A 16,726-nucleotide genomic window follows, 5' to 3' on the forward strand; every position below is an offset into this window, starting at 1 on the left:
ATTGTACATTGTAGCAACCTGGTGGCGAAATAATGGCCGTGTCCACTGGGGAGGACCCTCCAGGAAAAGCCTCTGCCACACATCAAGGATCCAGCGTCATCTACGCTCACCTCCTTTCAGGCTTCTCCGCAGCACTGGATTGTTGGGGCTTCATTTGCAGAACTCAGAATTCTTTATCTGGGGACCGGGGTATATTCTTTCTTCGTTGCTGTGAGAAGTTTAAGATGGAATTACAGAAAGTAAAAGCCTCAGAGCCTTTGCAGGTTCTGCCCTTTGCCTGGGGTGTGTGCCCCAGGTTAGCCCATGGAAACTGCTCACTTCATATGTGGGTGCCTTCCCGTGGACCATGTTCCTGGATCCATAGCAACCAGCTCTGTGGGTTCCAACCCATCTTCACGCAGGTATAACTTGACAGCACCTTGAATGCTTCCCACCCTGTACCTGAGTTGCTTCCTGCCATAAGGTTTCCCTGTTGTGTGGTCAGGCCTGAGCCTACATAACCTTAAAATTTAGGGGAGCTTGTCCTTCATGGTTCAAACTTTTCACCAATAAGAGACAAGAACAGGAGAGAGATTTTTTTTTTTCTTCCTTCACTTCAGGCCCAACTGATGGCTGCAGTCTGACTGCTTCTCAGAGAACAATCCCACAGATCAAGCAACCTGCTGGACCAAGTAGTGGCCCCTAGATCATTATCCCTGTATTGGGGCCCCTCTGTCCCCATCCCTGTCCCTAGGGCACTATAGGAAAGATTCCATCTCAGGTGTAGCTAACAGGTGAATCAGAGTCAGGATCTTTCAGGTGTTGGCTCCCAGGCTGCCTTCTTGTGAAGGTCTCTCAGCCCCTGGGCTCCTACCCCCAGCCCCAGCAAAACCACCCCAGCCCTCTACCGCATTTCCCTGCCTTCCATGTAGCCCACGACTCTGGTCTGTCCCCTGTGTATCATGCTGCCTGAGGGCACAGACTGGAGCTGGTAGCTGCTATTTCTTCAGTGTCTGCCAGTAAATGTTGGTTGACTAAAGTGCCTCTGACTGTCCCTGTGACCACAGCAGTCAGGTCACCAGAGAAGAAGAACATCTCACAGTGGGAGTGGACATTCCCTGGCCTCTCACTTCCTCTCCTCCAGTGAGCTCTTCCAGCACCCTCTTTGGCCATCTGCTCTCAGTGTCCCACTCTAGACCTTGTCCTCACCAAAAACCCATCTCTGGATTGACCTTCAGCAAACACTTTCTGGTCTTCATGAACGTCACTCCCCTACTCATAGACCCTTTCCCCTGGAGCACCCCAGGGTTTTATGATCAGCCCCAACCCATGTGAAGCCTCTGAAGTCAATAGACACCACCCACCTGCGTCTGCCTAGGGCTCCCTGCTTAGCCTCCTAGTGCCAGGCCACCAGGTGACAGGGATTCCTCTCCAACCCTAATTCTCCCAGAACCTCAGCCCACTCCACCTTTTCTTCCCAGAATGCCAGCTGCCCACTGCATGGAGTCTCCTTACTGGTGCTGTAATTAGGGGCCAAAGAACATCTCCCCTTCCATATCCTCTCAACCTGTAGCCTGGGGCATCTGGACCCATGTGTGCCCCAGAAGTTCTGACCATGGAGAAAGGACCAGTCTCCATCTTGGAGGAGGGACCTAGATGACCCAGCTACCCACAAGGACACATGGCCTGGAATGGGGCAGAGTTGTCCTGCTGGCTCAGAGAATGGAACCTTGGGTTTTTCTGGTTATGAGTCAATGCCCAAGGCTGTCCACAGAAAAGCTCTATCTGCTCCTGGACGAGGGGAGTCACCGGTTGATCCCAGCTGTACTAGGCACCCTCCACATCCAAGGGCGGATCCAGGTGGAGCCTGTGTCAGAAGAGTCTGACCTTGGTCCCCATTTGCTGCTTCTCTCCTTCATCAGTCAGCACTGGTGTCTTCAGAGTCAAAGCCTCGGTGCATGCGCTCCGAAGACAGCATGCCTCCAGTCCCTAGGTGAGGAGGGATGTGCGAGCAGAATGCTGCTGGCTGCAGGTGGACCTAACGCATCTGGGAACCGAGGAGCCACAGATGGCTCCATGGACCCACTGGACTCCCCACAAGATGAATTTCAGCCAAAACCCCTGTACCCCATGGGCTCTGTGAGCTCCCCTCTAACCAGAGGACCATGCTGGCCTTCAGGTCGCTGGGAGCCTTGTCATTCAGACCCCAGCCCACTGACATGGGCTGCTGGAATGGGAACCTGCAAACTCTTGCAGAACTAAGTCAGCTCACAGACTGGAGACCATTAATTGAAGGCTAGGCCAGGTCCCCTTGAGGAACAACCCTGAAATACCATTGCAAGTATATATGACATTGCCCAAGCACCCAGGCCCTGGGCAATGGGAGCCCCTTTGCAGCAGGCCTGTGTTGGCCATGAGTGGCCATCGGTGCCCCCAGTACTGTTGGAGCAGCCAGACCACACTCTGATCCTCATCCCTGTCACACAGAGCCAGGCCTTGGCCACCACATGCCCCAAGGCCTCACTTTCCACCTGCGCCTCAGTCAGCTACCCACAGATGCCATGATCACTGGCCCACCTCCTAGCTTCCACTAGCAATTCAGCCCTTCTAGTCTGCACACAGGGACAGTCCAGCTGAAAATCCCACCCTGAGAGCCACTGACTATTCCAGGACAGGACTACATGCATCTTAGGAAACCTCCATGGTCAGTTACCTGTTCCTTATCTGGACCACTTGTGGCATCAACTGCCTTAGCCTGGGTTCCCTAGAAATGGGTCACTGTGGGCACTGCTTAGCAGTAAGTGCTATCAATTCCTCAGTCTCATGGGACGTCCTCTGAGAGGCCATCGGTGAGCCTGCTTATGAAATGGATTCTGGGGTGGAGCACCGCCTCTCCAATAGCCATGGGACCATTGGCACAGAAGCGGATGAATGGTCAGGGCAGAGGTGGCAGCCACACTGATGATCTGGCTGAGATCCACTGAGTTGCTCCAGCTTCCCATGTCTTGTAAACTAAGTTTGGTGAGGACTCTTTCTGGCAAATTCGAGCAGACCAGGCCATCCTGCCCCAGTCCCTTGATATCACTTGACTGAAGGCCTCATCCCCTTTCCCCATTGGGCAGGCAGCTGGAATCACATGAGACTACCCCACAATTCTGCAAGTCTGAAAAGGGGAGAGAAGTTGAAAATAAGCACTCTGTGGGGGTTGTACCATAGGTAAACTGGGTGACAGGATTCTGTGTCCAGCCAGGAGCCACTGAAAACACTCCTTGAACCATTGATCAAGGAAAGGCCTCAGGAGACCAGGGTACTTCTAAGTAGCTGTGGGCCCTCTCAGTCCTGTGACCTCTTCTCCCCACATCTGTAAGGACCCCACCATCACTGGGGGTCCTCACGGAAGTCTGAGGAGTTGCTTGATTTATCTCAGTGGTTCTTCACCTCTTAGGATCAAGACCACTTAAATAATTGAGAAGAAGCTGTGAGCCTTTTCTCCAGAAAAATGCCTATATGCATATACACAAACAATATCATATACAACTTGAGGTTTGCATCAACACTCCCAAGGCCTATTGGGAAATTCCCAGGTGGCGTCTGGGCTCCAGCTTAAGAATCCTTGGCCTATAACAATGTTTCCAAGAATATATATGGACAAGTGTTCCCTTTGCCTGCTCCCTGCACTGCATGGGCATCTCTGTGCATCGGAGACCTACCTGGCCCCTGGCCTCTCCTTCCCACTCCCTCAACCATCCAACCTTCTGAACATATATCACCTGGAAATATGGCCAACCTGATTTTATAAATAAAGTTTTATTGGAAACAACCATGTCACTACTTTCTGCATTGCCTACAGCTGTTTCTGCACTACAGTCAGAGTCGAGCTGAGCAGTTGCCAGAGACTACATGGCTGAAAAGCCTAAGATATTTACTGTTTGGCTCCTTCAAGAAAATGTTTGCCGACTGCTGCCTGAGAATAATGGAAACCATCGATTAAGAATCACATGTCAGGCAACATAATAGCTGATTTAAGGCAAAGTAGTTTAATGCTCTTAAAAACTCTGAGATGAACTTTATCAGCTGCATTTTGTACATAAGAAAACAGAAGCTCAGAGAGGGTGAGACTTATCTAGGATCACATGAGCCAGGCATTGAACCAAAGTCAAGATCCTTCCGTGACTGCATGCTCTATTCCTGAACAGTCCAGGGAGTCTCCTGAGCAGCAAGGTTTGTCCTGGCATCTGGCTGTGTCATGGGATTGCTGGGACAGCCCATTGGTAAGCCGTAAATCCTGCTATGGGGCATGATACACATAACCAGCCCTTGAGATAGGAGGCTGAGCTGCACCAAAACTTGGCCCTAGCCCCCAAGTTAAGACACACACTTTGTGTCTTAACTGTCCCCAGTGGGACGTGCTCTTGAGCAGGTCTGGGGAAGTGAGGTGGGGACTCTGGATCTCTCTAATAAGGCACTGTTTGTTCTGGGCTCTGAGCGACCCTTCAGGGAAGCACAGCCTTGGTGCCTATGACACCCCAACCCTCTGTTCCCCCAACAAACTGATTATGCAGAACAAAGTTTACTTGCCAGTTCGCAGGCTGGCTCACATGCCCTCCCACAGAAAGAGAGAAGACACATCCTAGTTCCTGCAAGTGCCAAGAAACAATGTGTGTGTCATTTTTCTAAAAAATTTTTTTTCACGATGACAGCTGTGGCCTCACTCCTGGCATTTAGTGCACCATGCACAGGCCTGAGATGACACATTCAACAGAGAAGTGAGAAAGGGAATGGAAAACCAGGAAAGAGAAGACGCATTTCATGCTTTAACAAGATCTGAGGGTTTGCAGTTAGATTTTTTTAAAACAAGAAAACAGGGCTGGGGTGTAGCCCAGTGGTAGAGAACATGCCTAGCAGAAGACCTGGATTTCATCTCCAGCACCACACACACACACACACACACACACACACACACACACACAAAAAGAGAAAGGAAATAACTAGTTTATATGATAATGACAAAATAATATAAAAGAGAGCCAAAGCACCTTCCCTGAAGAGGCACCTTTCTCAGTCCACTTGGGCATTAACAAAACACCACACACTTTATGTCTTAACTGAAATTTGCTTTCTCTCAGTTCTTAAGGTTGGCAAGTCCAACCTGAGGGTCCAGCTGGGTTCAGTTTGGGCAAGGACCCTCTTCCAGCCCACAGACAGCTAGCTTTTCACTGTCCTCACATAAGAGAGAGGGCTCTGACATCTCTTCCTCTACTGAAAAGGGGCCAGCCTTCTGGGAATAGGGCTCTGTCCTCATCATCCCCCATAGAGTCACATGGGTGGGGGGAAGCGGGGTTAAGGGCTTCACTATGAATTTGGAGGGACCACAAACATTCGTTGGGTGCCCTGTTGTTAATTAACATCACTGATATTCCCATCTTCCATCCAGTACCTTTCCAAACTTGTGAATGAGTAACAACATTTTGGGAGGGGAGGGGGCAGAGACGTGCCCTGTTAATTTCTGTGGTTTTTCAATGTGGCAACACGTGTTCGGTCTAATTTAAAAATAGTTTCTGCAAATTATGGACAGACAGTGTCTGACTGCGACCGTGTACTGTCGACAGCAGCCCTGCTTTATTTAAATGGAGGGGGGAAATGCCCAATTTTAGTCACAGTGTCAGAGAACAGCGTGCTGGGGTGACTTCAAGACCGCCGCCTACAGCGGCTGCGGCAATCGCAGGACCCCACCCAGCGAGGCTGCCCCCTTGTGGACGGTCGCGTGCACTACAAGGTACCCGGGGACGAGGAAGGTGGGCGCGGGAGTGCCTTTAATTTACAAAAGGTCTGGAAGCCGCATTGTTCAGAGAACCTCCTCTTCTGTGCCCCAGGAATACCTCGGGCAAGATAGTTTCCAGTATTTCATGGCCTCTTCTAACCTGGCCACATCTATGGCCTGACACTGGTGCAGTGATCTTGGCAAAAAAGAATCACCAATAACCAAAGGGCAGGTGGTAAGCATTGCACATACATTTCTAATTTCGTCTTGAAAACAACCAGTTGACGGATGGACTATTGGTGTTGTTATAATAAGTAATTTTAGTGTTGTTATAAATTAAGAAAGTGATGGATCAAGATCACACAGCTAGTAACTACCAGAGCCAGGATTTGAACCCAGACATAAGGTTTAGCACAGGAGTGGCCAGGTAAGCGGGTATGCACAATGTACGTGAAGGGTATCATGGTGGGAAGAGCCTGAGGCTCCGCAGGGCAGAGAACCCAGGACAGGGACAAGAGAGTCACTAGGGGAACACTTTGTAGATGAGGTGCCATCAAGACTGGATTAGTGGTTGGCTGTGAATTATCCAGAGGATTGAGGGGAAGAGGGAACATAATCCAAAAAAAATCCACAGTGACACATGGGAGGACACGACATCTAGAGCTGCTCCCCTGGTGTTGAAACAGAGGGTCTGTGTGGGGCTGGTGCAGCGGTCGGGGCCAGATTGCAGGCCTAGGGAACCGGGGTGAAGCGTTTGGTTTCTGGAGCCTGAGTCACCCCAGGAACTACTCTAAGGGCCTGTGCTGGAGGCTGGCCAGATATCACACAGGGTGTGATCAAAGGGTGACCTGAGTCCCCAGGGAAGTGAGGGCAATATCTAGGAAACTGACCAAAGGGAGATCAGGATTAAACAGTGCAGGGCCAAGTAGAGGAGTTCAGGAGGCAGGGGGTGAGGACAGCTGCTGGCTCGAGAACTGGACAGGTTGTTACTTACAGGTGAAGGGCCAGACTCACTGCCAGAACTTTGTTGGACCCCATAAAACAGAAAGAGGGTTCTTCCTCACCATTTTCCTAGAAGCTGCCTGGAATTTTCTCCCAGGTCCTCCAAGCTGCTGAGACCTGGGGTCTCTGGCTCCCTGGCTGCAGGATTCACAGGCCTGGCTCCCGTGGGCTTGGGCCACCAAACACCAGCATCCCTAGGGAACAACCTTTGTGAATTATGATTTCGGGGTCTGTACAGGCTCTTACTTCTGAGGCCTGTATGTCTGCAGGAGGCTGGGTCAGCCTGGACGGCAGTACAGGAGTAGTACACTCAGCCTCACTCCTGGGGTCGACATAAGCTTAGAAGGTCACTGAAAATGAAGCACACCATCACAGATGCTCAGGGACCAGGGGCAGGAGAGTGTGTTCCTGTGTCTCCTCCCTCCTTGCTGGGATGGTCCTCTGTGCCTCCTTGTAAGTGATCCTGTGCGACCTCTCTTTGTGCTTTTTGTGTCCAAATCTGCCTCTACCCCAGATAAGTGGCCCAGGAGCCGGGCGAGGGATGGGTAGCCTGAAGAGCATGGATGTTGCCTGTCTTCGTGCCCTACCTGCTAGAGCTGGGGGCAGGAGTGGGATGAGAAAAAACAAGAAGCCCTGACCTGAGAGATGTGGTAACCCAGAGAATGGAGGAGCACCTTGGCTGTTGCCAACTGGAATGCAGCTTACCAGGGAACTCATAGATGTCCTTGTGCCTCTGGGGGACAGCAGCAGAACAGGCCTGGAGGGCCATCGGGGCCACCTGGAGAGCAGCCAGCCCCACCCAGTCCTATAAGAAACCTCCAGACATTGATGGAGAAGAACAAGAGCAAAGGTGAGAGTGAACAGGAGAGTCCCGGATGAGGATGCGGGGGTGGGGGTGGGACCACTGACCGAGCACAGATGAAGAGCAGGAGCATCTCAGAAGCTTGCCAGCTCAGAGGGTGGGGGGCCCCAGGACCACAGAGACCAGTTACTTCTCACAGGAGGTTAGTGAGACTGATAGGAGTCTGAGAAAGAGACACCCCCTCCCACCTAGAAAGACACCCTGCCCTTAGTCTCAACTGAGGGGGATGAAGGTAAAGGAAAAACGATCCTGAACCTGACAGGGTTTTCAACCTGAAGTGACAATTAAAAAAAAAAAAAAAAAATCACTGAAGTTGATTGAGTTCATCTGGAAATGACTGGATTAACTTTTCTGCATTAGACAGAGTGGGGATCATGGATAGAAAATAAATCCCTTCATCGGACAATAGTTAAATGAGATTTTTTTTTCACATGTGACTTTGGAATTTAAAATCCATACCCCAACACATGCCCTCCATAATTCCATTGGTCCCATGGTGCTCCCTGCTTGGTCCCAGGGGATCTTGTATTCTCTAAGTGGCCTTGCCCCAGGGGTCCTTCTCCCAGATGTGGAGAGAGGGAGACAACAGGTGGTAACCGGGTCCTTCATGCCACCCTCTTTGTGTAAACCCTGACAAATATCCTGGACACCCCAGTGGCAGACCTGCACAATCCTCCTCACACCCATCTACTCTCCAACTCAGTCAAGTTCTAAGTGCAGCTGGAGCCTCTCGGGAGGAGTTGACATTCACTTCTTTCTTCAACAAAGGTTGGAGCTTGCCCCAAACCAAGAGCTGTGGGCTCCAGGTATATCTACTTCCTGCCTGAGGACATCTGCAGGATGATGGGGGGATTGGGCTACCATTGCTACCATTGCCACTGGGGAGGGCCAGGCTGGAAACAGGCCACAGAGGTCCCAAGCTCCCTGCTGCTGTGCCCAGGGCCCCAGCCATTTGAACTAATATCACCACTACAAAAGGACATTGGATCCTATGTGGACAATTGGATTTCAAGCTGTGCTCATAACACATCACCATTATTTTTAAACTGTCAATATATAGTCTTATGACTATAATTTTCATTAAAAAATTATTAGAGAAAGGTCAGCTTTCTAACTATCAATTAAAAGAGAGAAAGTTAACTTTAAAGAAGCAAAACCTAACCAAATGTCTGGAAGAAACCAACATTAAAGATAACCTATTGCATATTACCTAAAGTGTAAATTTTTCAACAAAATGTTATTAGAAGTAGAAAGAAAAAGGAAAGTCAACCTATACGTAGAAAGTACCGTGAGAGGGTCAGATGTTGAATTTAAGAGGCAAAACTTTAAAATAATCATTATAAATATTTTATTTTAAAAATTTATATAAATATGTCCTAAGGAATAAAAGAAACTACTCGTAAAGCAGTAGAGGAAGATATGATGACGGAGTCTATCTAATTTAATAAAAAATATCAATAGACAATAAAGAAAAGACATGATCACATTAATAAATAAAAAACATATTTTTTAAAAATCAATTTTAAAAATTTAAAAATAAATAAGTAAAAATGAAAAAAACATTTAAGAATTTCAACATCTGTTTATTCATAACAATGTCATAGACCAGAACTAGAAGGAAGTTCCCTAACATGATAAGAATTTTTGCAAATAATAATAAACCTGCAGCTATTCTTTTTTTTCTTCTTTATTTATATATGACAGCAGAATGCATTACAATTCTTATTACACATATAGAGCACAATTTTTTATATTTCTGGTTGTATACAAAGTATATTCATAGCAATTCATGTCTTCATACCTGTACTTTGGATAATAATGATCATCACATTCCACCATCATTAATTACCCCATGCCCCCTCCCTTCCCCTCCAACCCCTCTGCCCTATCTAGAGTTGTCTATTCCTCCCATGCTCCCTCTCCCTATCCCACTATGAATCAGCCTCCTTATATCAGAGAAAACATTTGGCATTTGGCTTTTTGGGTTTAGCTAACTTCACTTAGCATTATCTTCTCCAGCTCCATCCATTTACCTGCAAATGCCATGATTTTATTCTCTTTTATTGCTGAATAATATTCCAATATGTGTATGTGCCACATTTTTTATCCACTCATCTAGGTTGCAGCTAACATTCTTAATGGTAAAAGACTAAAGGCTTTCCTGCTAAGAATGGGGACAAGACAAAGTGTTATCTCTTGCTACTCTTATTCAGCATTGTACTGGAAGTGCTATCCATTACAATAAGGCAAGAAAAAAGTTAAAAACATATATATTGTAAAGGGAAATGCTAAATGTCACCTATTTGCAGATGATATTATGGTTTATTTAGAAAATTTTAAAAACTTACAAAAAAGCAACTAAAACTAACAAATAATTTAACAAGGTTGCAGGACACCCAGTAAATATAAAAAATCAATTACATTTCTATATAATAGCAATGAACAAATGTATATCATATTTTTAAAACAATATCACTCACAGTACAATTACATTAAAAAAACATAAAATACTTAGGTATAAATCTAACAAACTGCAGGCAGGATCTGCCTGCTGAAAACTACAATATGTTGATGAAAGAATTTGAGTGACTAAATACATGGGGTGGAATACTATGCTTGTGAAGGAGAAGACTCAAATCTTGCTATAACTTGGATGTTCAATGTCCCCCAAAGACTCATGTGTTAAATTCTTGGACTCCAGAGTGGTGCTATTGGGAGAAAGGGGTTCTTTTGAGGTGGGGCCTATTGGGAGATCCTTAGGTCTTTGGGGCTGTGCCCTTGGAGAGGATTGTGGGACCCTGGCCCCTTTCTCACTTTTTTTTTGCTTCTTGGCCATGAGGTGAGTGGTTTTGGCCCTCCATGCATTCATTTGGCCCTCCATGATTCATCTCAAGCTCCAAGCATAGGGCCAATTGACCATGGACTGAAACTTCCAAAATTGTAAGCCAAAATAAACCTTTTCCCTTTAATAAGTTGAGTGTCTTAGGTATTTTGTTATAGTTATCTAAAACTGACTAATATAAAATGTCAATTTTCAAAATCTATCTGTCATTTGAAAGAACAGCCAAAACAATTTTGGAAAAGAACAAAGTTGAAGAAATCATACTACCTGATTTCATGACTTACTACATAAAGTGACAGTAATTGAAACTGTGTGGCACTGATACAAGGATAGACACATAAATCGGTGAAACATAAGAGGGAAAGAATTTTTAAAAAGAGGTCTCGTGCATACATATAATTAAATAGGTTTTCAACAAAAATAAAGAGTAATTCGGGGGAGGGAGAAGGAACATCTTTTCAACAAATGATGCTGGAACAACAAATTTCCATATATAAAATAAAATAGATCTTACCTCAAACTTTGTATCATATGTAGAAATTAACTCATGTAAACCCAACTCATGCCAATGTGTGTAAAATTTATGGCCACATTAGATCGTGCCTCTTTGTCTCACAGTGAAGAGAGAGCAAAGCCTGTTAAGTTAGATACTTTACTAAAATTGCAAGACACTTTGGAAATCCTTGTCAAACTACCAAGATGTCACCACCCTTTCCTAAATCTTGGCTTTTCATATTCTTGCAAATGTTTGCTCTCTTTCTGTCGAACTTCTTTCAGGTCCAAATGAAATTCTCAGAGCCCCTAGGTAGTGCTTATTTGCATGGCTAAATAACCAACACTCCAAATGGGCGGGAAGCCAAGAAAAACAAATTCTGCTTTAACATTAGGTACAGAGGATTCTTTGCATAAAGCATTTTCCATTTTAGGTAGGAAGGTGGGAGGTGGGGGAAGGGGCTAATATGCAGGTGTGCTTCACATCAATTAGCAGTTTGCTACTTTTTAAAATTTTTTAGTTGTCAATGGACCTTTATTTTATTTATTTATATGCACTGCTGAGAATCAAACCCAGTGCCTCATATGTGCTAGGCAAGCGCTCTACCACTGAACCACAGCCACAGCCCACAATTTGCTACTTTTAATTCTACATTTTCCATGAAATTAAGTTAGCTGGCACAGGGCCTTGCATGCCAAGAGGAAAATAAAAACATCACAGAAACTGGGGGCTATATGGAGGAGTTTCATGTTTGAGAAACCTGACCCTTTCTGTAAAGCCACTTGGGCCATAGCCCCTGCTTTGTGGAGAATTTTGCAGGAATGACTGGCAGGATGCTCTCAGAGAATTCCCAAAGATTTTTGGACTCAGCTTTCAGGAGGCTCAGACAGGAGATGCTTAGACCTAGGTACTAAGACTCCATCAGTTTCTAATCCTTCACTGGCTCCTCATTAACCAGCTAGTGATTCCCAGTGTACTCCAAGAGGGTGCCACTTTGGGGGAGCAACTGTACCTACAGTAGGGGACATGTCTACACCCCAGGTTGATAGGAAGAGGGTCTGCACATGTATGTTAATCTTTATGAGAACTTGTTTATATTAAAAAGAGTTTAAGCTGGGCATGGTGGTGTGCACCTGTAATCCCAGTGCCTCAGGAGGCTGAGGCAGGAGGATCGTGAGCTCAAAGCCAGCCTCAGCAAAAGCGAGATGCTAAGTAATTCAGTGAGACTCTGTCTCTAAATCAGATGCAAAATATGGCTAGGGATATGGCTCAGTGGTCAACTGCCCCTGAGTTCAATCCCTGGTACCTCCCCCCCATAAAAAAATAGTTTAATTGTAATTTTGTGCATGAATACATCCATACCTTTTTCTTCTAAATAATGTTCTCCACTACTGTCATTTGAGGAAGGAGGGGATGGGTAAAGTGGGAAGGTGGGGGAGGTGTTGGAGAAGATGAAAACTGGTAATATAGAAATGCCCTTTTCATCACTTGCCAAGTTAGAAAACAAATATACATGTGCCCAGGTGTGTGTGTGTGTTGTGTGTGTGTGTTGTGTGTGTGTGTGTGTGTGTGTGTGTGTTGTAAAGATATTGTGCCATCATCTGAATCTGGAATGTCTCCAAAGGCTCATGTGTTGAAGTTTTGGTCCCCAGCCCAAATGGTGGTGGAACCTTTAGGAAGTGGGGCCTAATTAGAGGAAGTTAGTTTATTGGGGGGGGCATGACCTTAAAGGAGATTGGGACCCCAGACCCTTTTTCCTTCCTCTTTCATTCCTGCCATGAGGTAAGTAGCTTCCTCTACCACATGTTTCAACCATGGTATGCTGACTTTCCATAGGCCCCAAAGCAATGAGGCCAACTGACCAGAGACTGAAACCTTGGAAACCGTGAGCTAAAATAAACCTTTCCTCTTTTTAAGTTGATTTATCTCAAGTATTTGTTATAGTGATGGAAAACTGACTAACATCCTTGGTTCAGATCTGGCCCATTATAGAAGCTCAATAGATGGGGGCTATTGTCTTTAGGTGGGAAGAGAAACAGTTAAGACAATTAGTCAAGGGAGGCTTTGGGGAGCAAGTACTTAACTAGAATGTTTTCTTACTGTTATTAATGAGAGAAATAATGAGTTTATGGAAAGAAAGAGAGAGGGAGGGAGGGAAGGAAAGAGGAAGAGAGGAGGGCAAGAAGGAAGGGTTCCTTCAGTGTCAGCTCCTGTAGTTGGGTAGAGCTAGCCCTGGCCTTGGGGGAAACAGAGTGAGACAGTCTCCCTCCATCTTTCCTTTCTGTCCTTCTCTGCCTGTTGGCATCTTTCTCTGTGAGGTGGGATCCTTGGCCACAAGTAGCTTCAGATTCACCAACGACATCTTCAGGTCCAAGGAGTCTTTCCCATAACCCCAGTTAAAGAGACCTCAGGGAAGACCCTGATCATTCCAGACTAGCTCAGTGAGCAGGTCACACCCTTGACCTGGCTGGGATCACAGACCCATTGTTTCTATGGTGTGAGTGGAGGAGGAACTAGCCTCTGGGAAATGAGAGTGGAGAGCAGAGGGAACAAGACAAGCCACGTGTCACTCTGGTGGAGGCGGTTCCCCAGCTGGGCCTGAGGAGCAGGGTAGGACTTGGAAGTAAGGTGAGGAGGGCTGTCTCCAGGCAGAAGATACCAGGTGAGGACTGTAGGGGCATTATCGTGTTGGAGGACAGCATGCTCAAAGCGCCACACTGGTTTATTTGTAATACAGCCCATACGTCACCACCTCCACTTTTCCCAAGGTCTCTGGATGTGTTTCAAGCAAGATCAGAAGCAACTTGTTATGTATGGTTTGTATGTAAGGTGTCCCCAAAACTCACAGTGAGACAATGCAAGAGAGTTCAGAGGGTTCAGATCAGGTTGTGAGAGCCTTAAAGTAATCAGTGACTTAACCCCTAGTGGGATTAACTGAGTGGTAACTGGAAGCAGGTGGGGCGTGGCTGGAGAAGGCGGGCCAGGTTGGAGGAGGCGGGCCATTGGGGGCGTGGCCTTGGGGTATATATTTGTATCCGCCCAGTGGAGTCTCTCTCTGCTTCCTGGTCATCATGTGAGCTGCTTCCCTCTGCCACACTCTTCGGCCATGATGTTTTGCCTCACCTGGAGCCCTGGAAAATGGAGCCAGCTGTCTATGGACTGAGACCTCTGAAACTGTGATTTCCCCAAATAAACTTTTCCTCCTCTACAATGGTTCTGGTCAGGTCTTTGAGTCACAACAGCCAAAAGATGACTAAAACACAACCGCAAAGGTAAACTCTCTGTCCCCTGACTTCTGGGCTCTCCTCCTGGCCTGGAACCCCAGAGGAAGGGGATAGCTCTTAGAGGAAGCTTATTTCCTCTGCTGTTGATATTCCTAGTTTTAGACATTTCTTTGCCTTATAGAGTTTTTTGTTTTTTAGCATTGCTATTTTTGATGAAAAATATAAATACCCACCCCTCTGACTGGGAGGCAGCTGCATGCTTCTGCTCTGAGCACAGCCTCCTCCTCCTTCTGACAACTCTCCTCAGATTGAGCAACTCTTTGGGGGACCAAAACTCTGTCCAGTGAGCAAAAGAGGCACTAACACCACAGGCTATTCACAGGGCGGCCACACCCTGGCAAAATATGATGCCTCTCCCAGCTGCTCAGGTCTCCAGGTTTATCCCAAGGACACTATGGCCCCAGGAGCAGCTGAACAGCTGTGCCTCACAGTCACAGGGAGCGGGGTGGGCTCCAGAAGTACCAGAGGCATCCCAGACCCCAGGATTTGCCCCTGAGACATGCAAGTGCTGCCCCACTCAGGCGGCCTGCCGGTGCTCTGTCTCCTGTTTCCTTGATGATCCCTCTTTCTCCTCCTATTTCCGGCCAAGTGACCATCTCAGTAATTCCTGATTTGTGTCACTGTATTCATGTCACCGTGTCCTCATGCAGTCTTCCCTCTCTGTGTTGAGAAACTGATGTGACTCCAGTTTTGAGAAACCAGCTTCTACCTCAAGGCCTGTCCTAAGGAAGGGGGCGTGACCCTTGTCCTGGGAAAAACCCACAGAGCACTCCTAGGCACATACCCACCCTGCTGAGTTGTTTGTCTGTAAATAACAGGAGAGGTCTGCGCGCCAGGTGTCCCTGACTCAGTTAGGCTAGGTGAGGACCCATAGCAACCCCCTAGCAATGTCCAATCAGCATGAGACAGGGAAAATACCTGGGATGCCAGATGACCCCCTAGTAGTTAATGGTGGTTGATAACATGTTGGGAAACCATGTAGTTTAGCACGTACACCCCTCACGGCTTAAACCAATCAGTTCAAAGGAATCCCCCTCTTGTACTAATCAATCACCCCTACCCAACTTGTTCCCACCGGTGAATGTGCTAATCAATGTTAAGAGTTGTTGTTTGACTTTCCCGCGGTGTGAAGTGATTTGTTGTGTGATTTTGTGATGCATAGAGTATCCCCCTAAAAACCTATAAAATCTCACTGAATAAAGGACCGGGACTCACTCCCTGGGACCTCTGCGTTGGAATCGGTTGTGAGTCCAGGCTCGAGCTTGCAATAAAGATTCTTGTGTGATTGTATTGGATTCAGCTCCTGGAGGTCTATTGGGGTCCCACGAATCTGGCATTACAGTGTATCTGTGATTCTTCCTGTCTCATAAGGACGTCAGTCAGACTGAAATAGGATCATGCTAATAACCTCCTACCCTCTTTGGAGATCTTGTCTCAGATACAGACATATTCTGAGGTGCTGAGGGTTAGAACTGTAACATATGGATTTGAGAAGAGGGACATAATTCAGCCTATGCAGCACAAACCTCTCCAGAGCCTGGGGTCAGGGGGTGCAGAGAACTCTGGGGAGCAGATACCTTTGTGTTTGTCATGGTCTCTTCTCTCTAGGTCTGAGAAGAGCTCCCATTATGGGGCCTTTATTAACACCCCAAGAAAGAGGTCCCTGATGGCTCAACCCATGTCACCCTTCCTAAGGATATGAGGACTGGGGCTGGGAGAGGAGAAGGGACCTTAGTGACTTGAGGGGTTTGGGCTAGAGGGTGCTGCTTGCTTCATCTCCCATCATGCCTTCTGGTCAGTGCCTCTGCAGCTGAATGACTGTGCAGACAGACTTCTCTGACCAGGAGCATCCTTGGCTTATCTGAATACAGGCAGCATGTGAAAGATGTGCACAGTCAGGAAGTGCTTCCCGGAGTGTCTGGGTACCCTGAGAGTACCTGGGCTCATTATGCCTCCTTGGATTTTGGGTCTTGTCTTTGCAGTGACTAAAGCCAACCTGATGCCTAGATGCCATTTCTGGAGCCTTGAAGGGACCATTGCTGTTGAGCTTGAAGTCTCACCAAAGATTTTGTTTTGAAACTGATTCATTTTTTGGCAGCAGCAACAGCAGCAGCAGCATGTGGCATCTCCCTGGGGAAAAAAAAATGGACCAGGACAGCAGGTCCCCAGGGTTCTGGGCTGATTGGAGGAATTCTGAGGAGCTGACAAGGGCCAGGGCCTTTCCCTTGGGATCTGAGGAGCAGGGATGACAGCGGGCCACTTGCTGTGCGAGCACTCACCTCCGCCATGGCACTGGAGCTGCAGGCAACACCACAGACGTGGTCTCATTCTGGGCCCCAGCCTTCTGCTCCTCATGCATCGAAATCCAGATGATCTGTTTTTCAGCCCCATCACGATGCTGATGAACGCCAAGCTGCCTGTCAGCTACTCCCTAGGTATGAAGGCAGGCGTAGAGTGTGGCTGATTCCAAGCAGAACTTTTTCATTTAATGTGATTAGATTTC

Source organism: Marmota flaviventris, chromosome 12, assembly GCF_047511675.1.
Source record: "Marmota flaviventris isolate mMarFla1 chromosome 12, mMarFla1.hap1, whole genome shotgun sequence".
Taxonomy (NCBI): Eukaryota; Metazoa; Chordata; class Mammalia; order Rodentia; family Sciuridae; genus Marmota; species Marmota flaviventris.